This window comes from Balaenoptera physalus (assembly GCF_965194825.1).
Source record: "Balaenoptera physalus genome assembly, chromosome: 21".
Lineage (NCBI taxonomy): Eukaryota > Metazoa > Chordata > Mammalia > Artiodactyla > Balaenopteridae > Balaenoptera > Balaenoptera physalus.
Window position 1 is genome coordinate 30,676,133 of NC_138902.1, and position 14,990 is coordinate 30,691,122.

Consider the following 14,990-nt stretch of genomic DNA (forward strand, 5'->3'; position numbering starts at 1 on the left):
ACATACACACACACATACACACACACATACACAAAATAGTGTCAGAGACTTAGAATTGTTTCAGTAAGTTCAGGTTCTAGAAATTGTAATGATTTTTTAAAAATTACTAATATGCCTTGGGGTTTAAAATAAATATTTGCTGTTTTAACAAACCACGATGGCTTGTCCTTCTGGAAAGCCTTCATAACCAACAACAATCTTTCTCCCTTAGAAACAATGGATTCTTTTATGACCTGCACTTTGACATACATTCAGAGAATTACATGGAAAATCAGCAGCTCGAAAATTGTGAAGCATTTCTTTTTAAGCCTCTGAGATGATGTATTTAACTCTTAACACAGCTCTGTACACGTTTAAATTTAGGAATTCCGTTCCCTATGTAGGTCATAAGAGCCAGTGGCTTGTGCCCTTGCGTATTCTGAGCACAGAGTCCTGGTGTGCTGTTTGATTTAGTTGCGGGTAGTTGTAAAGCAAATAGTGTAGGTACTGGAAGCTGCTCACACGTTCCTTCCGAGTATCACGCAGGCCACGCTAGCCCAGAGCACAACACCCTCATTGTGTTCCCTGGCTTGGAATCCAGGGAAAGAAAGGAAGCGAATCGCTGCATTGAGTTCAAGCATAGCTATAGTATGTGTCGGTAAAACTTCTTTTACTGCACAACTTTTCTCACAAGCAGATGGGTTTCAGAGGTAGAGAGTGAAACCCAAAACACGACCCTCCTCCAACAAATGTGCTAATATTTGCAATGGATGTTAGCTGTCCATCGCTACGTGATAATAGCACAGACTGAACTGCAGTGGGAATTGCTCCTTACTGAGTATTTCTTTGATTTACAGTCTCTTAGGAACAAAGCTGTTACTGTGGATTGAAATTGGTCAGTCAACTCGAAATCCCTGGTAAGGAAATGACCAAATAATGATTAAATTGTTTCAGCAACATTTCAGTTTTACGTAAATCAGTTCTATCGTTGGTCTACCCGAAACGTCAGATCATTTAGAATTTTATGGAAAATATTTACGGAAAAATATTTTGTTGCAAACTTTGAATAAAAACCTCTATGTGCTAAAGATGAAATCTACCGTGAAATATAAAATAAACAGGATCTGAGATCTACTTCTAAGAAATATGTTTTTATTTTCTATCCTTTTACCCAATATATGGATGACATAGGAGTCACCTTTTAAGTATAATAATATAATTTTCATTGCTACATAGGAGCACACAGCACCTGTTTCACAAATACAGCAATGTCATTATGCCCTCAGATAAGACAGTTATAAAGCACAGGGAGAATATTTTTCAAAACTTCTGTTCTAAATGTCACCAATATTCAAGGTATAAAAATATTCAAAAAATTCAAGGTACAAGCAATCTCAGTCCAGAAAATCATCTCCAAACATTTAATAATAGAGCTCTAACTAGGAATATTGTCTATTCGTGTGTGTGAGACATTGGGTAGGATAGAATGGTGACACGATAGCATCGTACTGCACTTACGTTTAACTTTCAAAGGAAAGTTTAACTAACAGACCTAGTTTTAAGTCAAATTTTATAAATAAAGATATCAGCCAAGGAAGTGATTCTGCTATAGCAGAAGGAAAGGTGGACAAAGTCTCTCTTCAATTTAATTCCTGTCAGAGCTTTACACGGCAAAAGGAATTTCTAGAATTAACACAGTGAAAAGTCCTGCAGCAAGAAAATGATTTTACCTTAGTTTTTCTTGGGGGAGCTTTTAGAAGAACCAGGTGTGGAAATACCTAAGGCTGTACCCTGTTGCCTTCGTGGTGGCACCATATGTGACAGGAGTCAGCCCCACTGGGAAGAGTGACACACAAACTTTATACCTGTACTTTTTTTCCCTCCATTAATAACCTTTTAAGGTGATGTGCAATGAAAGATTAGCATTGTAAGTCCACTCCTGCACGACACATCTACGTAGTTATTAACGCAACAATTTTGAGAACCAGACGCAGAGCTGTAATCCCTATCCTTCAAGACTCTGCACCTTGGCTTTTATCTATTTAGGTACTCTTATTTTCTGCCACTTCCCAACTCAGCTGCTGGCAATAGCAAATACTTCGTAATTTCCCAAACGCACTATACCAAACTTTTGCAAAGCCCGTCTCCTCTATATAGACTTTTTCTTCAAATCTCCCCCGCAGCGGCAGCCGCCTGCCATGCATCCTTCAAAATCCAACTAGAATGTCTCCCCAGACACTTCCTCGCCTTCTGCTTCGGCTACATCTGAATCTTATGTCTGTAGTTCTGACTATTGCACCGTAGCGCATTTGTCTCTGCTCATGGGCTTCCAGAGTTTTACTGACCTCTGACTGTACTTTGTCCAGTGTCTAGAACTTGGCATTCATACATTGTACTGGTAACCTCGGACTTGACTGTTTTCCTATTAGTTACCGTAAATATAGGCTTGACCTCGAAATAGAAGTCCTATTATCTATTATACTGCATTTGATCAGAGAAACTCAAAACACTTACAAACAGTGATGAGGCTTTAATTTCCTTGATATGAAATTATAGTCTCAAGATCACAATTGGATAAAAGCTATAAATGTCCTATAATATATCAGAATTTTCTCAAGGAAAAATTTACAACATGTAAGTTTTAAACAAAACCAGCTTAGAAGCTTTAATATCTAGAGGATGTTGTTTTTCTATTTATAGCTATTATAAAATTTGCAGGGGAAAATAAGTACAGTAAGTATCCCTATTAGAAATATACTCTAAAATCAGGTCATTTGAAATTAATGTTGAACTGATGATGATTAGCAGTTGATTATAGAAAAGTTACTTACGGAATTGTTTTCCAGACTAAAGCCAGAGGAAAGTAGAGGTCATGAATTGGGAAGAGACCAAAGGATTAAAATAAAGTCTACAATAGCAGAATTTCTTTTGGTTTTCCTTATAAACCTGAAAGGTTACTGGTAATAACTGGTTACATTATACTTCCCCATAACTTGAATTCCTGGGTGACGGAGAGAATAGTATGTTAGTATCACTCTTGATACAGATATGCTTTTGGTTGTAGAGACTTCCCACTCTTTTTTCTATATTAGATGGCATGATTATTATTTTTTTAAAGCCTAAATTTTTATACCCTTTTTATGGAAAATTTATCACAATGTTGTAATAAAAAGTAAGAATGTATCAAAAATTACATTAAGAATTAATAACTATATAATCCCTCATCTCTAAGATATCCATCTAAAAAACAAAAATTGTAATTAATATAGTATGAATTCTTGTACATAAAGTAGCAAAGATTAGGAAATTTTAAATATCCAGATGTTAAGAATTAGAAAGCAAAATATTTGGTAAACCACTTAGATTCATATTTCTGGACACTTTTACACTATCTTCCAGCATTGAATTTTATAATCAAAGTAAGATATATAGCAACTCTTAAGTGTCACGCTGTCCTTTAAAGGTTTATTTTAACTATCTTCCAGCTGATTTTAATGTAGAACATGCTAATTTAATAATAGCTAAAGTTGAAATTGGTTCTATGCATCTTAAAGACTAATCATGTTTAATCAATTATTTTTTTTTTTTATTGTTGGGCTTCTTTCAGGTTTTTTTGTTTTTTTAAATTTATTTACTTATTTTTGGCTGTGTTGGGTCTTCGTTTCTGTGCGAGGGCTTTCTCTAGTTGCGGCAAGTGGGGGCCACTCTTCATCGCGGTGCGCGGGCCTCTCACTATCGCGGCCTCTCTTGTTGCGGAGCACAGGCTCCAGACGCGCAGGCTCAGTAGCTGTGGCTCACGGGCCTAGTTGCTCCGCGGCATGTGGGAGCTTCCCAGACCAGGGCTCGAACCCGTGTCCCCTGCATTGGCAGGCAGATTCTTAACTACTGCACCACCAGGGAAGCCGCTAATCAATTATTTTAAATTGTATATAGTAATTAGATTTCAGGAAACATGATTCCATAGTATTTCTGCATCATTTTTAAGATTTTCTATTTTAAGTAATTTATAATATTTTGAAGGCCTAAACTATATATAACTATGTTGACATTCAAATGAAATGAGTGAGCTCTTGTTGCATTGTATAATGAAGTATAGTAGTACGTAATTGTATTAGATAATTTTTTTAAAGTTCCTCAAATAATTTAATCATAGATGTCTATTAAATTCTAAATTATCACTGCAAAGAATTATATGGAGATTTTCAAGATCTCTTTACAACATTTCTGAAAAAGTTAAGACATATACATTTAGCTATAAGGGAACACTTCTATAACTTTTGAGTTCTAAATATTAATAGATAAGAACCCTCATTCCAGCTTAAGCTCACTTAAGATGATCTTATTTGAATAAATGACAGAGAACCAGCAAAGAGAAGGTTTTACTTTGAATTTCAGCAACATGATATATCCATGTAGATCTATATTACACTTTACCCTAGTCTTCAGAACAGAAGTTTTGCCAACCAGGAATTTTAGCCAAAAAGACAGTAGTTTCCTCTTCCCCATACAGGTCTTGTATGCATAGATCCAGGATTAATTCTGCACCTTTGAAAAGCATTATTTGAACAAAAATCCAGAAAACGTTCTCTTTTCCTACCTCTAACCAAAGATCTCACTTTCAAAGAAAATTTTCCTACCTCAAAAAAAAAAAAAAAAAAAATCTAGCCATATTCTCATTATATTTCCTAAATTTTTTCTCTCCATGTTAGAATTTAAGAAAATTTTATTTTTAATAAGAACATTATTTGAACATTTTAGTGATATTTTGGTTCTTTAATTTGCACTGTTGCCTACTTTTTAAATTTTTGATTTTTTGTATAACCTAGACATTCAATTCTTCTAACTTTCCTTTGAGATGTTTCCTCAACAGTTGGTGTAAATTGCATGTCAAAAATATTTTCTTATAATGAATTGTATCTTCTGCTTTAGGTAGGAAAGTTAGTCCAATCAATGTACAAATACTTCTCCTTTTTAGATTCCTTTTCCTGATCAATTTTTTCAGGAATGGCTGAACTTGAGAGTCAGCATAAACCTCTCAGGCTCCAAACCTGATCTTCTACTCAATTCCGTATCCTGTAGAGACAAATGTGGCCTTAAGGAATCCAAACAAACTGTAGCAAAAATAGGCTTCTAACCAAGAGCACTTGTTACAAAAATCCTTCAGAGTCCAAGCAGGGAATGGCATGAAGAATGGGAAATGTATACACACAAAAAATATGCAAATGAGACATTCTAAGGAATAATTGGCCATGCTGGAGAAAATGTATTAGTATAAATGTTCATTCTGTCCTCCTCTAAAAAGTCCCTGTCCCTACTTCTAGTCAGGGGTAGTTAACTTCTTCAGAGACATTTAGTCCTCCACGAAGGTGACCATTGGTAGAAATAGCAGCCTCATTGATGGAAAGAAACATGCTTAAGCTTTTGACTGTGAGGGACCCATCCTCCACCTATGGACACGTCAGCTACTTCTGCCTCTTTGGATCCTGTTAATATCAGATCTTAATGTTTTATAAGGTTTTCCTTCACTTTACGCTATTAACCAAAAAAATTTAAGAAAGCAACACTTGGTTGTTTAAAAGTGAGCTATTTCGTAGATTATCAGGATGCCTTCACACCTAATGATTTCAATTCTCTGTACTAAAGTTCACAAAGGAAAAGAGATTAGATAACAGTTTCAGCTGTTCTGGTGCTGTGCAATCTAGTGAACTGTTTGAGCACTTTCTGAAGCAAGTACACTTAATCTGTCAGATATATAATTGCAGTACAGTAAATACTGTTATATCCTGTGGGGATAAATAACTTTTAAAAGAACTTACCTCACAATATCTAGATTTGGAGACGTATATAGCATAGCATTACTAGTAGTGAAGATAAAAATTTTATAACCACTGAGTTCTTCTGGAACAGTGTGATTAGACTTATGTTGTCTGATATACCTCGAGCACAGGCTTGAACCAGTTTAAGTAAAGGGAGATCCTGAGAGTAGCAAGTACGGGAAAAGGTACAGATTGCTTGGGCAGAATTAAAGTTACAGGGAAAACTCAGCTTGCTTTACAATAGCAGCTGAAACCTTGTAGGCACATAGCAAACAAGTCACTCTATTAAATATTCAGCCAGTAATTGTGGAATGAATGAACGGCTCACAGTTTCCCCCTCGATGTTGTGTTAATGGCAACACATTGATTACAAGATGTTGCTTGAATTTAAAGATCAAATGGTAATTGACAAGATTTTCTGATTTTTTTTTTTTTGGAAGTCATGAAACTGAGGAGAAGGAAAAAAAGATGAAGATTTTAGAAAACGCTATTATTTTTAAAAATAAAATATAGTCTTCCTGGTGAGAAGCACTATATTTCTAACAATGATATAAAGAGAAATATAACTAGAAACTTAGATAAAACTCAAAGGACACACATCATTTAGTGAATAATTCAGACACCAAAAAAATTTGGTTTCTACTCTTTAACTTTCTTAAAGTCTCAGGTTATCATCACATTCATCAAACAATATGATCAACACTAAAGAGTAATTTTTTCCTTTTTAGATAAGTGTAAGAGAGAAAAGCTAAAACCTGGGAGTTACAAAATTTAAGAGGTTTACTTTAAGGCTTTAGAATATAGTTAAACAGAGAATTCAGTGTAGAAAAAGGTAGCCATCTGGGAGATCTTTTCAAATTAAAAACCGTAAGAATTGGGAGACCTTCCAAGGCCAATCAAAATATCTGTTCTGATTAAACTCAAGAAAACAATGAAAACCTGAATAACAAGATTTCAATAAACTACAGAAAAAAATTATTTGATTTTTTCAATCCAAAAGATATTAATAAGAAAAAATTATATACTTTGTGCTAGCTACTATCTGAAGAGCCTTACAGATGTTAATATTTTGTTGTTATGTCCCCATACAAAGATATTACATAATTGTGGACTGTATTTCCCATCCTGTACATTTCATACCTGTGACTCATTTATTTTGCAAGTTTGTACCTCTTAATTTCCATCACTTGGTTTTTTCCTCCCCTCAGCTCCTCCCCTCTGGCAACCACCTATTGTTTCTCTGTATCTATGACTCTGTTTTTGTTTTGTGATGTTTACTCATTTTTTTTGTTTTGTAGATTCTACATGTAAGTGAAATCATACAGTATTAGTCTTTCTCTGTCTGATTTACTTCACTTATCATAATACCCTCTAGGTCCATTCATATGTGTCACAAACAGCAAGATTTCATTCTTTTTTTTGTGACTGAGTAATATTCCATTACAGACACACACACACACACACACACACACACACACACACACACACCCCCCAACATCTTCTTTATCCATTCATCTTTTGATGGGTATTTAGGTTGCTTCTGTATCTGGCTACTCTGCATGAAGTTTACTCTGTCCTAGCTACTATCCCAAGAGCTTTACATATATTAAAGCTTCCTTTCAGTGAAGGATCTGGGAATTTACAAAGCTTTTAAAGGTATTTGAACTGGAATTTTCCAGAATGTGATCTTAAGTTAGTTCCCAAAGAGGGACTGAATGAATAGCACATTTAGTTGCTCTTTCTTAGATGCTCTCATATTACTTTGTAAATTATATTCTTTTTTTTAATCTCATTTTAGTGAAGTTTTTTCTATATGTATCTAATCTTTCCATATGAAAGTGAACTCCATGAGGGAGCAATAGTGTTTTACTTCTGTTTTTACCTGCATCATCCTGTCATGGGAATGGCCAACAGTAGATGAGTCTGGATGATTAACCTGAGTAGGATGCTGAATCAAATATCAACAAATAAAATTGACACCAAGGAAAAGAAATGGAATCAAGGTAATAAAAACTGTATGTAATTCCATGTAACCATCATGAGAAAATAAATTCAGTCCACAAATTCTTAAACATTTGTTGTTTTGTTTTGTTATAATTTTACTCTTTTGTTTGTTTTTGGTTAGTATGCTTTTCATGTATTGATAAAACACGAAGCTAAATGTCAGAGCAATCCTTTTTCAGACATCAGACTTCCTCAACAGAGGACATCATGACACAACCAAAAATGATCCAGCTCATTTAAGCCACTATAGACTTTTCCCCCAGAATTTAGTCTCCTGAACAAGTTAACTATATGTTCATTATCTCTGACAATCAAGGAAACAATAAAAATGTGGGAAAGCACAGTTACCTCCTTTACCAGGAAAACTGTTAGTCATTTGTTGAAAATAATATCTGTTTTGGGAAAAGGGTTTTCTTAGATCAATAATTCAGATGACTGGTAATATATCCTGAATTCTTTGACAATGAATTTACTTAGAAACATGATTTTTTATATGATTTATGGTCTAAAAGCTGATTATATCACTGACTTCCTTTCCATCATAAATTTAATTTTAGAAGACTAACAACCAATTTATATAATTAATATGACTTTTTTCTTGAGTTAATAAAAACCTTCTTTCGGAAGTGCACAAAGTGCTTTTAATACATGTTAAATTAATTTTTAGATTTATTGGCAGCAGAGAGGAGAGTCATCACTCTAGTAAGTAAAAGTAAATGACAAAGCCATAAATAATCTTATTTTATAAATAAAAGTAAATGAGAAAGCCATAAATAATCTCATTTTATAAGTAAAAGTAAATGACAAAGCCATAACTTAATTTGAAAATCACCTTCCTTTTGACCCAAAGTCCCAAATGTCCTCTCAGGGCCTCATATGGACAGTTGTCTGGTAAAATAATTTCACTTGCTCTATATATTATTATGTGGTGTATTAACACATCATGATCATTTGGAACCCTAAACTTTTACTTCCTTTGGAATGAATTGGGAAAACATACCCCCCGAAACTCTGGTTCACTCTTTTTGGCACTGATATTTAACTTTGCAGCTGTCAAGAACTAAAAGATTATGATGATAAAATTGAGTTTCCTGGGGAATGTTCCATTTATGAACTGCCTCGTCTCCAGACTCCTCTGTCATTTCACTGCATCTGCTTCTAACCTGGCCTAGAAGAAGTGCTGGCTTCCATGGTCCAGATAAAGCCTGTGGGGTGGAGAGGACAGGAGCTTAACAGGAGGACCCCAATCCTCCAAGAATGACCCCCCCAATAGGGTCATTCAACTGAAAGAGTTTTAAGTTCAGTAGAAACTAGGAAAAGTCACATGTTCTGATTTCCAACCAAAAGTAAAGCATTTTTTGAGAAATCTGTACACACTCTATGTAATGCATCTCACAGAGTGAGAGTATTTTATCTGGCCAACAAAACAGAATGGCCTGTTGTTGATTGACATTGAGAAATGTCACTTACCAAAAGGTCAGATTACTAATTGGTCAGTGCGTTCTTTAAGGAAATAAAATCAGAATTGCATCTGACAAGTATAATGCCAGGGACAAATGATTTTAAAGCTATCCTCAAACTATATTTGCCCAACAAGCACATCAGAACCACAAGTTCATAACTGCTAAGTGACTCTAGAACATCTAGAGTCACCTGTCCCTGCAGCTGGGCTTGACCATACACTGACAAGATTCTCTAGCTCTGTTTTTTTCCAGACTTTTGAAGATTGTTGTCTCAGTTGTTGGTATGTTAATATAAGTTAGCTGGCTTCTGATTTTATCTGATATTGAAAAGAAGCTGTGATAGGGAAAACAGAGAATGAGAGAGATCCTAAGTTCCGGGAACAATGTAAGGAGAGACCAGACCCAAATACAGATATCAAAGTTGTAGTTGTATATTTTAAAATAATTTTTGAATTTTCATATCATTCATTTTTTTTCATGTACCTCACACTCATCAAGGACCTACTATGTGTTTAGCATGGATAAAAAGATGAAAAAGAAAATGAAACAGAAAGCCATTAAAAAAGTTTACAGTTTAGTAAAAGAGATGACAGGAACACTAATTATTATAATTAGAAGATGGAAGGTGATAAGTATTATAAGGGAAGTATAATCAATGCATTTATTTATTTCTTCAAAAGACATGCCCAGAAGTAACTGTCATATGATGTAGATAAAGAAGTTCTTTAACTGTTTTAAGAGATAAAGTTCTAGAAGATGGTAATAACTAGCTCAGGAAAGGGAGGTTTTTTAGAGGATCAGGGAAGATGACTTAAAGAAAATGATATTTGAATTAGGTCTTGAATGGGGTGGGATTTTGATAATAGCTTGCAAAAACAAGCTTTGTAGGCATCCTGAATTGTTTTACTCCACTAATTTATTTAGCATCCCCTCACTGTTTTCACATGTCATGTAATCTGCACAGGCGTCCCGTGAGGTAGGTACTATCATCACCATTTTACATGAAAAAAGAAGAAATGGAGCTTCCTCATTTCTTCCTTTCACCAATACGATAGGAGAAAGGCCTATCGTATTTTACTCATATAGGTCAGTTGTTGACTTTGAGAAGCATTTCATTCCAGGGCAGGGATAAAGGCACATCCAAATATTAAGAAGTGAGAATGTTTTTAAGGATGTGGAAGCAACAGGTACAACTAGAAAATAAATGGCGAAGACTCCAGATAAGACAGTAGAAAGAAAAATAAAAGAGGGAGGGAGAAAAATGAAGAAATTTGTTTGTTTTGGCAAAGAGCTTAGCCTGTTTGCAGCCATGGAGAAAGCACCAGCAGGAGAGAAGGAAGGTGCTAGAGGAAGTAGGGCTTCTCCAGGAGCAGAGAGGGGGCAGCAAAGAGAGAGAAGACTCAAGGACAAGGGATAGTCCAGCCTCCAGGGGAGCCGGGGAGGCTGGGACCTCGGGAGCATGAGCGGGAATTGAGAAATGAGATCAACTCCTGACAGCTAGAAGGGAAATCTCAAAGGACAGTCTTATTACACTGAGGTGTGGGAAAGGTCCAGCGTGCACGTGAGGTGGAGTGGCAGCCTGGTCTTGTCCGCAGTGGCGAATGAACAAGGAGGCACAAAAGGTGAAATAAAAGCCAGTGGAGTGAGTCAGGAGCGAGGGCATATCGGGAAGAGCCCTGGCTCACACTCTGTCCTCCTTTATGTCCTCGCTCTAAACGTCCAGAGACACATTTTAAAAATTATTCATATAAATTCCTCTGACTTTGAATGACTGATGTAGGTGAGATTTCTCCAATCCAGTCCTTTGAATAGGAAGTGGGGTGTCATAGGCTGGGGACCGGTGTTTACAAGCATAAATTTTGGACTTACACGTTGCTGGGTGGGAGTCCTGGCTCTGCAACCTGCCTGCAGAGAAATAGACCAAGGTACAAAACCTTCCTGCAATGTGGTTTCTCCTCTAAAACGAGCATAAGCACGGCACAGAGCATTAAAGTTAGGTATGTTGTGTAGTGTATATAGCACATCATCTGACATCGAGAAGCATTCCATAAATGTCAACCACTACTGCCGTTTTCAGCTGTTCATGGATTGGAAGTTTATAATAAGATTCTCCTCCTAACCTGTGGTCCAGTTACTTAGCCTGAGTCCTCTAATGTCTTCTGACGCCATGCATACGTGTGTTTTGAAGGGCCATGGCTACTGAGGCTTTTCAGTGGGATCCTAGTCACCTCTACAAGCTATATTTTGAAATCTAAGACTCATGAATCTCAGAGGGACTCTATAATGCTCATCCAGCAATTGATCAATTTAGGTTGTTAAAAGGTATGGAATTCAAGGGAGATCAGGTAACTGGGTAGATGGTGATGCTTTTAACCAAAATGGGAATGGAGAAGACCTTTATGCTTTGTTTTTTATGTGGGGGAAAAGACTTTGGATATGTTGGACTTGACACATTTGTTGGAAGCATTTAGATGAAGATGCCTAGTGGGCAGTAGGAAATACTTTTCTAGCTATCAGGAAAAAGTGAGGCAAAATCTGGAACAAATCAGGACCTCAGATGTAGTCTAATTCAAGATAGGAATGGACTAATGACTGTATAAAGCCTGAGACTATATTTCCTTTATTAATATTATATTATTACCTCTGTTACTAGATTATCTCCATTGAAGCCATTTTTCTGACTACAACATGTTCAATTAATAAAAGTTTATAATGATGTCTTTTTAGCCACTCTACAGAAAAAGATCCACATTTTGGAAAATGTGTTTTTGTTTTTGTTTTTAAGTCATTGAACATGGTTGTTAAGTATACTTAGGTCAAAATGTCTAAACTGCCTCCATCATTTTTTTCCCTTTCATCTCACACATGAATTTTAAAAGAAAATAATAATTTTTAATTTTTTTATTCATTTAAAAAAGATATGGTATTTGACTAGTCTAAATGCAGTTATTGAGAAGAAACAATGCAAATTAACAAACACTGGCCTATTAGACCAACATTAGTTACTTTGTGTAGTTTGGTATTGAGCAAAAGTTATTTTTCCTATTGAAGTTATGAGCACTACCAATTTACTTTTCCTGGGAAAAGTAAATAAGGATTAAAAAGATAAATTATCTCAAAGAGTTTTTGAGGCTTAACTGGGTTATGCATGTTAAGTGTGTAGAATGGGGCCCAGCATGCAGAAGATGCTCAAGAAGTGTTAGAAAGTATTATTAGCAATCATTTTTTAAATAAATTTATTTATTTATTTTTGGCTGAGTTGGGTCTTTGCTGCTGCGTGCAGGTTTTCTCTAGTTGCGGCGAGCGGAGGCTACTCTTCGTTGCGGTGTGTGGGCTTCTCATTGCGGTGGCTTCTCTTGTGAAGCACGGGCTCTAGGTGCGCGGGCTTCAGTAGTTGTGGCACGCAGGGTCAGTAGTTGTGGCTCGCGGGCTCTAGAACGCAGGCTCAGTAGTTGCAGTGCACGGGCTTAGTTGCTCCGTGGTGTGTGGGATCTTCCCGGATCAGGGCTCTAACCCGTGTCCCCTGCATTGGCAGGCAGATTCTTAACCACTGTGCCACCAGGGAAGTCCGCAATCATTTTTATATAAATGAGTTAAGTAGAGAGGCATGTGCTGTGATTCTCCAGGCTGTGCAAGTTCAGTGGTGACTAGCCAGAGTCTTAGCTCTTGAGAGCTGTTCACAGTCTTCAGGGTTGAGGGAGGAGAAGCTAATGAAGACCAAATAGCATCACAAGTACCCATACAGTGGTGAGCAAGCACTCAGAATAGGGTGTGAATGATCTCCCTGGAAGATCTCAGAAGTGTGCAAGGTTCTGGATGGAGAGAACACCATGTACAAATGAATGGGCATGAAAGAACGCTGGAGGTGGGTTAGTGGATCTGGAATGAGGGAACCATAGGGAGAACCAGGCCTAGCGTGGGGTGCGGCAAGCACATGGGCTTTGCAGTCACACGGACTTGGATTTCTTTTCCAGCCCTGTGACTGCTGAGTATGTGGGGACAGGACCCCCAGCCTCTCTAGATCTCTATTTTACTACCTTCAGAGCAGAGATAATAGCACTCACCTTTGAGGATTAACACTGGGATTAAATGGGATTATTGTAAATGACTGGCATATCACCTAACACATCAAAAACACCAGAGGAATGGTAGCCACACCACCAGCCTCAGGATCAGCCTTATGATAAAGTTTGGATTAAATCTTTAGATAAAAAAGAGAACCATTGGAGTTTCTTTTTTTTTTTTCTTAACATTTTACTGGAGTATAATTGCTTTACAAGGGTGTGTTAGTTTCTGCTTTATAACAAAGTGAATCAGCTATGCATGTACATATATCCCCATATCTCCTCCCTCTTGCGTCTTCCCTCCCACCCTCCCTATCCCACCCCTCTAGGTGGTCACAAAGCACCGAGCTGATCTCCTTGTGCCATGTGGCTGCTTCCCACTAGCTATCTATTTTACATTTGGTAGTGTATATATGTCCATGCCACTCTCTCCCTTCGTCCCAGCTTACCCTTGGAGTTTAAGTGGGAAAAAGTAATGCTCATGTTTGTGTGTAAAAAAGATACACCTGGTAAGAGTCTATCAAATTAAATGAAAAGAGCAAGAAGTGGTTATAGAGAGTTTCAACATCTGAGGCAAGAGAACAACAGGCATGAATGAAAGTGGTGGGTCAGGGAGAAAAGTGAGGGTTTTATAGTCAAGATTACTATATAGCAATGAACTCTTCTAAGTGTTTGGAATGCATCTCAAACAGTGACTGCTCAACAGTCTTAAAAACAGGTGATTCTAATTCAGTGTGGTATCGCATTCATAGAGATGAAGGACATGCACAGGATCTACTTAGCTTGTGCATGAGCTCCCGAGGCATCACTGAGGAAGAGTTTGGGGTATAAAGAATATGTGGGCTCTTGCTTTGGAACGTGCTGAGCCCCCGTGATTGAGAATCAGCATGTGCTAAAGCACAGAAGCAAGAAGGACATGTTCTGAGGACTGAAAGTCAAGTCGTTGGGTGTGGTTGGAATGCAGGGTGCTTGATAAGAGAGAAAGTAAAACGGACAAGCAGACCAGAGCAAGATTGTGGCATCATTGTTTCACACTCAGGTAGATGAGAAGGCACTGAAAGAGTTGAAGCAGGAAAGTGAAATAATAAGATTTCCATTTTAAAACCTCTACTCTGGTATAAAGTACAACTGAGAAGGGGGGTGAGACTAAATGCAAGGATTTCACAGAGGAGGATGGTGTAAACTACAGGAAGAACACTGCCCCCGACCTTGATCTTTTATCTCTTAAGGATATGAGATATGAGACTGGAGTCTCGGAAATTTCAGGAGACTTTGATTATCTGTGTTGAAATTTCATACAAAAGGGAATGCCGTACAATATGCAGAGCCCAGTGCAAGGTGAAAATGCTAGACCCCTTATACAAAAATTATTGATAATTTCAAGATGATGACCACAGAGTATTAAACCCAGCACCTGGCCTTTCTAAGCACAGGGTCAGGTGTAAATGCTCAGGTCACAGGCCCATAAAGCCAACCCTGCACACAACTTGCATTTTTATTCATCATATGTGAACACTCTTGCCTTTTGTGCATCAAACGCAATGGACTTAATAAGATGATTAATGCGTTTGAGCTACTGTGGGGTATCTCTACTGGTATCTACTATCTCTTCCTGGCTGGAGGAAAAGCAGCTTCTCCCCAGGCTGGGGCCTTTGGGATGCATG

The 14,990-nt window shown here is 37.1% G+C and overlaps 2 protein-coding genes across 38 annotated transcripts in view; one reads left to right on the forward strand and one right to left on the reverse strand.

Moving 5' to 3' along the window:
- The window catches only part of TLR3 (toll like receptor 3), a 358,863-nt gene that overhangs the window by 190,501 nt on the left and 153,372 nt on the right, over positions 1–14,990 (reverse strand). The gene's annotated exons all lie outside the window — the stretch shown is intronic.
- Positions 1–14,990, forward strand: part of SORBS2 (sorbin and SH3 domain containing 2) — a 202,842-nt gene that overhangs the window by 776 nt on the left and 187,076 nt on the right. The window lies entirely within an intron of this gene.